General features: G+C 47.9%; 1 pseudogene; it reads left to right on the forward strand.

Annotated features, from left to right (window-relative positions):
• LOC139234664 (zinc finger protein 11-like) overlaps positions 1 to 5,828 on the forward strand; it is a 54,499-nt pseudogene extending 48,671 nt beyond the window's left edge.
• Positions 5,829 to 11,605: the final 5,777 nt, after the last annotated feature.

An 11,605-nucleotide genomic window follows, 5' to 3' on the forward strand; every position in this document is an offset into this window, starting at 1 on the left:
ACTAGTTAGGCCACAGCTGGAGAACTGCGTGCTGTTCTGGTCACCACATTACAGGAAAGATGTGATTGTATTGGAGAGGATAGAGAGGAGATTTCTGAGGATGTTGGTCTGGAGAATTGTAGCTATGAGGAAAGATTAGATAGGCTGGGTTTGTTTTCCTTGGAACAGAGGAGGCTGAGGGGAGACTTAATTGAGGTGTATAAAATTATGAAGGGCCTGGATAGAGTGGATAGGACGGACCTATTTCCCTTAGCAGAGGGGTCAACAACCAAGGGCATAGATTTAAAGTAATTGGTAGAAGGATTAGAGGGGATATGAGGGGAAATGTCTTCACCCAGAGGGTGGTGGGGGTCTGGAACTCACTGCCTGAAAAGGTGGTAGAGGCAGAAGCCCTCACAATATTTAAAAAGTACCTGGATGTGCACCTGAAGTGCCGTAACCTGCAGGGCTACGGACCGAGAGCTGGAAAGTGGGATTCGGCCGGCACGGACACGATGGGCCGAAATGGCCTCCTTCCGCGCTGTAAATTTCTATGATTTACGTCCACCTGGGAGGGCAGACGGGCCTCGGTTTAATATCCGAAAGACGGCACCTCCGACAGTGCGGTACTCCCTCAGTACCGCCCCTCCGACAGTGCGGCGCTCCCTCAGTACCGCCCGGGAGGGACAGGCTGGGTGTTTGTGCTCAGATCCCTGGAGTGGGCCGGTGGTCTGTGACCAATCCGGGCATCAAAGGCCCGCAGCCTCCCGGGCCCCGGACAGTGCCGCCCCTCTGGCCCCCCGATTGGTTGGCGGACCCGCCGCCTCGCTCCCCATTGGTCGGAGGCTCCCGTCAATCAGTCTGTGGGTCCGGGTCACGTGTACCTCGAGCGTGCTGACCCGGATGGACGGAGTATTGGGTTGCGGTTTACCTTTATTCTCTCCCTATCCCCCTTCCTCCGCCCCCCCCCCCCGCGCCATTCTCTACCCAATCGGAGCGGAGAAAACTCACTTTGCGTCACGGATCGCGGCTCTGAAACCGACACAAACGCCTTTCCCCGGAAGGCACCGCGCCACAGGATCCCAGTGCGCAGGTGCAGCTCCGAGTATGGGGGAGGAGCGGTTGTGGACAATGGTGACCGAGAGGGGGCGTTGTGCCGTGTGCGCATGCGCAGAATCTCGGCTGTCAATCTCCCATCAGGCAACGCGGTGGCCGAGCCCTGTGACATCATCGAACTCTCCAGATTGACATCCCAGCAGGCCATTCGGCCCATCGTGTCCCTGCGGTCCGCCCCGTCCCACGTTCCCCCCTCGCCCTATAGGGGGTCCGCCCCGTCCCACGTTCCCCCCTCGCCTTATAGTGGGTCCGCCCCGTCCCACGTTCCCCCCTCGCCCTATAGGGGGTCCGCCCCGCCCCACGTTCCCCCCTCGCCCTATAGGGGGTCCGCCCCGCCCCGCCCCACGTTCCCCCCTCGCCCTATAGGGGGTCCGCCCTGCCCCACCTTCCCCCCTCGCCCTATAGGGGGTCCGCCCCATCCCACGTTCCCCCGTCGCCCTATAGGGGGTCCGCCCCGTCCCACGTCCCCCCTCGTCCTATAGGGGGTCCGCCCTGCCCCACGTTCCCCCCTCGCCCTATAGTGGGTCCGCCCCGCCCCACGTTCCCCCCTCGCCCTATAGGGGGTCCGCCCCGTCCCACGTCCCCCCTCGCCCTATAGGGGGTCTGCCCCGTCCCACGTCCCCCCTCGCCCTCTAGGGGGCCCGCCCCGCCACACATTCCACCCTCACTCCATCGCCCTAAATAAAGAATAGTGACCTGGGATCCTTTACATCCATCAGATAGAGAGCGAGCGGGGCCTCGGTTTAATGTCTCATCCGAAATACAATGCAGCGCTCCCTCAGCTCTGCACTCGAGTGTCAGCCGAGATATTCTGTGCTCAAGTTCCTGGAGTGTGACTTGAACCCACGACCTTCTGACTCAGAGGCAAGAGTACTGCCCACTGAGCCACGGCTGACCCCTCTGCGAAGAGATCTTTCTTCTTGATATTGAAGAAGAATATCAACCACACGGCCAATTTTTGTATCATAGAATCATAGAAATTTACAGAACAGAAGGAGGCCATTTCAGCCCATCGTGTCTGTGACGGCCGACCAAGAGCTACCCACTTTCCAGCACGTGGCCCATAGCCCTGTAGGTTACGGCACTTTAACTGCACAGCCAAGTATTTTTTAACGGTGTTGAGGATTTCTGCCTCTACCAGCCTACCTTCTGCCACTGGAAAGAGTTTCTCCTTATTTAGTCTATTAAAACTGTTCATGATTTTGAACACTATCAAATCTCCTCTTAAACTTTTCTGCTCCAAGGAGAATAACCGCAGCTTCTCCAGTATCTCCACATAACTGAAGAACCTCATCCTTGGTACCATTCTGGGAAATCTCTTCTGCCCCCTCTCTCAGGTGTAGACATCCTTCTGAAAGTGTGGTGCCCAGAATTGAACACAATGTGCCAGCTGAGGCCTAACCATGTTTTATAAAGGTTTAGCATAACTAAACATCAAATGCTGATAATTGTGTGATGGGGTTAAGACGGCGAGGTTTATCCAGTCAGTCGGATGTGAGCTGAAACATGTGTATTTGTAGCGGAGAGCCAGAGACACGCTGTGTAACCAGGCACAGACACTCTGCACAGTCCACACATCACTTGTTTCCCACTTGGCCCAAAAGGAATATATTAGTTGCAACAATTCATGTGATTTGATTTTAAATAGTATAGTTTATAAATTTAATCATGCTTCTCTCATTTTATTTCTTTACTCAGATTCACGCCTCGTTTTATTTCTCCCTCTGAGCCCCTCAACTTCACCTGACAGTGTAATGTTGGCACGTGCTGATTGATTGCCCTGGGAACCAACAGGAAGAGAGTTCAGAGGCCGGAGGGCCCAGGGAGCAACGTGTTCTGCAACCAATCGCGGGGCTTGAGGGGAGGATCCTGAGTCGGCCAATCAGGTGAGTCAGTGTGAACCCCTGTTAAACAATTTATCTTTTCAAAGTTAAATCGAGATTTCTTTTGTCAACCAAACAGTTTAACATTTGTCAGTATTTTGTTTCCCTGGAGTTCCTATAGTGAGATTCAAACACTTCAGTGCCAAGTGGACCAGTTGTTTAAACATCATTCATTTCCACCTTTCCATGTCGCTGTTAGTTAAAGGCACAGAGACTGATTTCCCCTCATTGAGCATCTGTAGTAGATAAAGTAACATCCTTCCTGTTGGTAATGAGTCACATTCTGCACTGGAGGAGATGGCTGGTGGCTGTTCTACTGTTAAAAGTCACCATTCGCTTGCTGGCTGACCTAGTGAAAGGTCCTAATGTCAATAAGCATCAGCTAGTTGTTACACAGAATAGCTCCTTATCCTTCCTGTCCAAGATTTTAATGGCAGAGACTTCGAATGACGATTACAATCAATCTCTTTCTTTGCAATTTCTCAGAGGCTGGCAAAACCGTTATTAGAGAAGGTTTAGTTTGTCCCAATGATATAAAATTCTCATCCTCTTGTTCAAATCCCTCCAAGGTCTCGCCCCTCCCTATCTCTTAACCTCCTCCAGCCCACCAACCTTCTTAATCAGGAGAAACAATTTTCAGTGTCAGAAGGGTCAGTAACCAGAGGCATCGATTTAAGGTGATTGGCAAATGAACCGGATGCTGCAGGAGGGGAAACATTAAGCAGCAAGATGTTATGACCGGGAACACACGGACTGAAAGGGTGGAGGAAGCAGATTCACTCGGAGCTTTCAGAGATAAATACTTGTTGGAAAAATGTGCAGGGTTATGCGACAAGAGCAGGGGAGTGGCACAAATCCTGCAGCTTAGGAGGAACGAAAGTTCCAGAGAAACTAGAACTGTGTTCAGAATTTCTATCCTGTACTTACAGTGATGACCTTTGTAAATGATGGGGACAGGTTGCAGACGAGGCCTGTATTCCCTCGAGTGATCTAATTGAGGTGTTTTAGATGATTAAAGGAGTTGATGGGGTAGATGGAGAGAAACGATTTTCTCTGGTGAATGGGACAGAACTTTAAAGAAAATGAGAGTTCGGCCTTTCAGGGCTGATGTCAGGAAGCGCTTCCTCGCACAAAGGCTGAGAGGTTTTTCCCCGGCTGGAGAGTCGAGAACCAGGGATCAGTCTCAGGATAAGGGCTCGGCCATTTAGGACTGAGATGAGGAGAAATTTCTTCATTCAGAGGGTTGTGAATCTTTGGAATTCTCTACCCCAGAGGGTTGTGGATGGTCAGTCCTTCAGTATATTCAGGGCTGAGATAGAATTTTGGACATTAAAGGAATCAAGGGATACGAGGATAGGGCGGGAAAGTGGAGTTGAAGCACAAAATCAGCCTTGATCTTATTGAAGGGGGGAACAGGCTCAAGGGGCTGAATGGCCTGTTCCTGTTCCTAGGTTCCTACTTACAGACAGGATTAAACCTGGGCCCCTCCTGTTCCTGTGACTCAGTCACATTGGGCGGTGCCTTTCCCCACTGAACCATTGGGGGAGGGCCCAGTGACCCTGCTGGAAAATGCATGTGTGAGGCCTCAGGTGAGGACAGTGTCCTGTACGTACAGTCATTACTTTTGTAATTTCCTTTTACAGGGTATTAGAAGGGGAGGATTTGCAGGCAGAAAACTCAAACCAAATATATAGTCACGGTCTGACAGAGTCTCTCGATTCATCCGGACCTGAATATCGGGAGGAGAAATGTTTGTGTGTTCTGTCTCTGGGAAAAGATTTCAAACATCAGTGTGACTGGAGAAGCCCGAGACACCCCCCCCGAGTGAGAGTGTTCCAGTGCATTGCCTGTGGAAAGAGCTTTAACCAGTTACACAGCCTGAAAACCATCGCACCATTCACAGCGGGGAGAAACCGGACACGTGTTCTGTGTGTGGACGAGGCTTCAACACAGCCTGAAAACCATCGCACCATTCACAGCGGGGAGAAACCGGACACGTGTTCTGTGTGTGGACGAGGCTTCAACTGATCGTCCAACCTGCAGAGACAAAAGGACACCTGCACCACGGAGAAACCGTGGGAATGTGGGGACTGTGGGATGGGATTCAATTACCCGTCCCAGCTGCAAATTCATCATCGCAGTCACACTGGGGAGAGGCCGTTCATCTGCTCCGTGTGTGGGAAGGGATTCACTTGTTCTTCCCACCTGACTGTACACCAGCGAGTTCACACTGGGGAGAGGCCGTTCACCTGCTCCATGTGTGAGAGGGGATTCACTTGTTCTTCCCACCTGACTAAACACAAGCGTACTCACACTGGGGAGAGGCCGTTCACCTGCTCAGTATGTGAGAGGGGATTCACTTGTTCTTCCCACCTGACTAAACACAAGCGTACTCACACTGGGGAGAGGCCGTTCACCTGCTCCGTGTGTGGGAAGGGATTCGCTCAGATATCCCACCTCACGACACACCAACTTGTTCACACCAATAACAGGCCTTTTAAATGTTCTGACTGTGAGAAGAGCTTTAAAAGCAGCAATGATCTGATGAGACACCAACGCACTCACACTGGGGAGAGGCCGTTCACCTGCTCCGTGTGTGGGAAGGGATACATTTGTTCCGCCCACCTCACTGCACACCAACTTGTTCACTCTGATAAGAGAGCGTTTAAATGTTCTGACTGCGAGAAGAGATTTAACATCGATGCACTCACACTGGGGAGAGGCTGTTCTCCTGCTCCGTATGTGGGAGGGGATTCATTCGGGCATTCCCCTTGCTGAGGCACCAGCAAGTTTCGAAGTGACTGCAGAGGTTGGATTCTGCTGTTATTGCTGTTAATCACATCCAGTACTGAACCAGGTTCACTTTGAGAGTTGGGGGTTGTTTTTTCTGATGTTAATAACCCCAATAACTGGGCTGGTGTTTAATATTCTGGATAAATGATGATTAAAATCGATTTATTCCAAACACAACTCTCTGAGTGAAGAAGTTTCTCCTCATCTCGGTCCTAAATGGCCTACCCCTTATCCTTAGACTGTGACCCCTGGTTCTGGAATTCCCCAACATCGGGAACATTCTTCCTGCATGTAACATGTCCAATCCTGTCAGAATCTTAGATGTTTCTGTGAGATCCCCTCTCATTCTTCTAAATTCCAGTAAATATAAGCCTAGGCGATCCAGTCTTTCTTCATATGTCAGTCCTGCCATCCCGGAAATCAGTCTGGTGAACCTTCGCTGCACTCCCTCAATAGCAAGAATGTCCTTCCTCAGATTAGGAGACCAAAACTACACAATATTCAAGGTGTGGCCTCACCTAGGCCCTGTACAACTGCAGTAAGACCTCCCTGCTCCTGTACTCAAATCCCCTAGCTATGAAGGCCAACATACCATTTGCCTTCTTCACTACCTGCTGTACCTGCATGCCAACTTTCAGTGACTGATGTACCATGACACCCAGGTCTCGTTGCACCTCCCCTTTTCCTAATCTGTCACCATTCAGATAATGTTCTGCCTTCCTGCTTTTGCCACCAAAGTGGGTAACCTCACATTTATCTACATTATACTGCATCTGCCATGCATTTGCCCACTCACCTGACCTGTCCTAGTCACCCTGTAGCCTCTTAGCATCCTCCTCATAGCTCATATTGCCACCCAGCTTAGTGTCATCTGCAAAACTGGAGATATTACATTCAATTCCATCGTCTAAATCATTAATGTATATTGTAAATAGCTGGGGTCCCAGCACTGAACCCTGCGGTACCCCACTAGTCACTGCCTGCCATTCTGAAAAGGACCCGTTTATTCCTACTCTTTGCTTCCTGTCTGCCAACCAGTTCTCTATCCACGTCAGTACATTACCACCAATACCATGTGCCTTAATTTTGCACACTAATCTCTTGTGTGGAACCTTGTCAAAAGCCTTTTGAAAGTCCAAATACACCACATCCACTGGTTCTTCCTTGTCCACTCTACTAGTTACATCCTCAAAAAATTCTAGAAGAGTTGTCAAGCATGATTTCCCTTTCGTAAATCCATGCTGACTTGGACCGATCCTGTCACTGCTTTACAAATGCTCTGCTATTACATCGTTAATAATTGATTCCAACATTTTCCCCACTATCAATGTCAGGCTAACCGGTCGAATATTCCCTGTTTTCTCTCTCCCTCTGTTTTTAAAAACTGGTGTTACATTAGCTACCCTCCAATCCATAGGAACTGATCCAGAGTTGATAGAATGTTGGAAAATGTTCACCAATGCATCCACTATTTCTAGGGTCACTTCCTTAAGTACTCTGGGATGCAGACTATCAGGCTCTGGGGATTTTTCAGCCTTCAATCCCATCAATTTCCCAAACACAATTTCCTGACGAATAAGGATTTCCTTCAGTTCCTCCTTCTCGCTCGACCTTCGCTCCCCTAGTATTTTCGGAAGATTATTTGTGTCTTCCTTAGTGAAGACAGAACCAAAGTATTTGTTCAACTGGTCTGCCATTTCTTTGTTCCCCATTATAAATTCACCTGATTCTGACTGCAAGGGACCTACATTTGTCTTCATTAATCTTTTTCTCTTCACATATCTATAGAAGCTTTTGCAGTCAGTTTTTATGTTCCCTGCAAGCTTCCTCTCGTACTCTCTTTTCTCCCTCCTAATTAAACACTGTCCTTCTCTGCTGAATTCTACATTTCTCCCAGTCCTCAGGTTTGCTGCTTTTTCTGGCTAATTTATAGGCCGCTTCCTTGGATTTAACACGATCCCTAATTTCTCTTGTTAGCCACGGTTGAGTCACCTTCCCCGTTTTATTTTTATGCCAGACAGGGATGTACAATTGTTGAAGTTCATCCATGTGATCTTTAAATGTCTGCCATTGCCTATCTACCGAAATCCTTTTAAATATCATTCACCATTCTATCCTAGCCAATTCATGTCTTTTACCATCGAAGTTACCTTTCTTTAAGTTCAGGACCCTAGTCTCTGACTTAACTGTGTCACTCTCCATCTTAATGAAGAATTCTACCATATTATGTCACTCTTCCCCAAGTGGCCTCGCACAACAAGATTGCTAATTAGTCCTTTCTCATTACACAACATCCAGTCTAGGATGGCCAGCTCTCCAGTTGGTTCCTCGACATATTGGTCTAGAAAACCATCCCTTATACACTCCAGGAAATCCTCCTCCACCGTATTGCTACCATTTTGGTTAGCCCAATCTATATGTAGATTAAAGTCACCCATGATAAATGCTGTACCTTTATTGCATGCATCCCTAATTTCCTGTTTGATGCCATCCCCAATCTCACTAGAAACATAGAAAATAAGTGCAGGAGTAGGCCATTCGGCCCTTCAAGCCTGCACCGCCATTCAATAAGATCATGGCTGATCATTCACCTCAGTATCCCTTACCTGCTTTCTCTCCATACCCCTTGATCCCTTTAAGGGCCATATCTAACTCCCTCTTGAATATATCCAATGAACTGGCATCAACAACTCTCTTCGGCAGGGAAATCCACAGGTTAGCAACTCTCTGAGTGAAGAAGTTTCTCCTCATCTCAGTCCTAAATGGCCTTCCCCTTATCCTTAGACTGTGTCCCCTGGTTCTGGACTTCCCCAACATCGGGAACATTCTACCCACATCTAACCTGTCCCGTCCCGTCAGAATCTTATACGTTTCTATGAGATCCCCTCTCATCCTTCTAAAGTCCAGTGCATAAAGGCCCAGTTGATCCAGTCTCTCCTCATATGTCAGTCCAGCCATCCCTGGAATCAGTCTGGTGAACCTTCGCTGCACTTCCTCAATAGCAAGAACGTCCTTCCTCAGATTGGGAGACCAAAACTGAACACAATATTCCAGGTGAGACCTCACTAAGGCCCTGTACAACTGCAGTAAGACCTCCCTGCTCCTGTACTCAAATCCCATCGCTATGAAGGCCAACATGTCATTTGCCTTCTTCACTGTCTGCTGTACTTGCATGCCAACTTTCAATGACTGATGAACCATGACACCCAGGTCTCGTTGCATCTCCCCTTTTCCTAATCTGCCTCCATTCAGATAATATTATGCCTTCGTGTTTTTGCCACCAAAGTGGATATCCTCACATTAATCCACATTATACTGCATCTGCTATGCATTTGCCCACTCACCTAACCTGTCCAAGTCACCCTACTTGGCATCCTCCTCGCAGCTCACACCGCTACCCAGTTTAGTGTCAACTGCAAACTTGGAGACATTACACTCAATTCCTTCATCCAAATCATGAATGTATATTGTAAATAGCTGGGGTCCCAGCACTGAGCCCTGCGGCACCCCACTAGTCACTGCCTGCCATTCTGAAAAGGACCCGTTTATCCCGACTCTCTGCTTCCTGTCTGCCAACCAATTCTCTATCCACATCAATACATTACCCCCAATACCATGTGCTCTGATTTTGCACACCAATCTCTTGTGTGGGACCATGTCAAAGGCCTTTTGAAAGTCCAAATACACCACATCCACTGGTTCTCCCTTGTCCACTCCACTAGTTACATCCTCAAAAAATTCCAGAAGATTTGTCAAGCATGATTTCCCATTCATAAATCCATGCTGATTTGGATCGATCCTGTCACTGCTTTCCAAATGCGCTGCTATTTCATCTTTAATAATTGATTCCAACATTTTCCCCACTACTGATGTTAGGCTAACTGGTCTATAATTACCTATTTTCATTTCCCTTTTTTAAAAAGTGGTGTTACATTAGCTACTCTCCAGTCCATGGGAACTGATCCAGAGTCAATAGACTGTTGGAAAATGATGACCAATGCATCCACTATTTCTAGGGCCACTTCCTTAAGTACTCTGGGATGCAGACTATCAGGCCCCAGTGATTTATCAGCCTTCAATCCCATCAATTCCCCTAACACAATTTCCCGCCTAATAAGAATATCCTTCAGTTCCTCCTTCTCACTAGACCCTCGGTCCCCTAGTACCTCCGGAAGGTTATTTGTGTCTTCCTTCGTGAAGACAGAACCAAAGTATTTGTTCAATTGGTCTGCTATTTCTTTGTTCCCCATTATAATTTCACCTGAGTCCGACTGCAAGGGACCTACATTTGTCTTCACTAATCTTTTTCTCTTCACATATCTATAGAAGCTTTTGCAGTGGGTTTTTATGTTCCCGGCAAGCTTCCTCTCATACTCTATTTTGCCCCTCCTAATTAAACCCTTTGTCCACCTCTGCTGAATTCTAAATTTCTCCCACTCCTCAGGTTTGCTGCTTTTTCTGGCCAATTTATATGCCTCTTCCTTGGATCTAACACTATCCTTAATTTCCCTTGTTAGCCACGGTTGAGCCACCTTCCCTGTTTTGTTTTTGCTCCAGACAAGGGATGTACACTTGTTGAAGTTCATCCATGTGATCTATAAATGTTTGCCATTGCCTATCCACCGCCAACACTTTAAGTATCCCTTTGCCAGTCTATTTTAGCCAATTCACACCTCATGCCGTCGAAGTTAGCTTTCCTTAAGTTCAGGACCTTAGTTTCTGAATTAACTGTGTCACTCTCCATCTTAATAAAGAATTCTACCATATTATGGTCACTCTTCCCCAAGGGGCCTTGCACTACTACTGTTTGGTGGTCTGTTCACAACTTCCACTAGCGTTTTCTGCCCTTTGGTGTTCTGTAGCTCCACCCATACAGATTCCACATCATCCAAGCTAATGTCCTTCCTTACTATTGTGTTAATCTCTTTAACCAGCAACGCCACCCCACCTCCTTTTCCTGTCAATCCTTCCTGAATATTGAATACCCGTGGATGTTGAGTTCCCAGCCTTGGTTACCCTGGATCCATGTCTCCGTAGTCCCAATTACATCATATCCGTTAACAGCTATCTGTTAATTCATCCACCTTATTATGAATACCCTTCACATTGAGACTCAGAGCCTTCAGGCTTGTATTTTTAACACTCTTTGTCCTTTTAGAATTATGTTGTCATGTGGCCCTTTTTGATTTTTGCCTTTGATTTCTCTGCCCTCCACTTTTCCTTATCTCCTTTCTATCTTTTGCTTCTGCCTCCATTTTATTTCTCCCTGTCTCCCTGAATAGGTTCCCATCCCCCTGCCATATTAGTTTAGCCCCTCCCCAACAGCACGAGCAAACACTCCCCTCGGACATTGGTTCCGGTCCTGCCCAGGTGCAGACCGTCCAGTTTATACTGGTCCCACCTCCCCCAGAACCGGTTCCAATGTCCCAGGAATTTGAATCCCTCCCTCTTGCACCATTCCTCAAGCCACATATTCATCTTAACTATCCTGCAATTCCTACTCTGACTAGCACGTGGCACTGGTAGCAATCCTGAGATTACTACCTTTGAGGTCCTACTTTTTAATGTATCTCCTCGCTCCCTAAATTCAGCTTGTAGGACCTCATCCCGTTTTTTACCTATATCGTTGGTACCTATATGCACCACGACAACTGGCTGTTCACCCTCCCCCTCCAGAATGCTCTGCAGCCGCTCACATACATCCTTGACCCTTGCACCAGGGAGGCAATATACCATCCTGGAGTCTTTATTGCGGTTGCAGAAATGCCTATCCTCCTTACAATCGAATCCCCTACCATTATAGCTCTCCCACTCTTTGTCCTGTCCTCCTGTGC

This window comes from Pristiophorus japonicus, chromosome 22, assembly GCF_044704955.1.
Source record: "Pristiophorus japonicus isolate sPriJap1 chromosome 22, sPriJap1.hap1, whole genome shotgun sequence".
In the NCBI taxonomy this organism is placed as follows: domain Eukaryota; kingdom Metazoa; phylum Chordata; class Chondrichthyes; family Pristiophoridae; genus Pristiophorus; species Pristiophorus japonicus.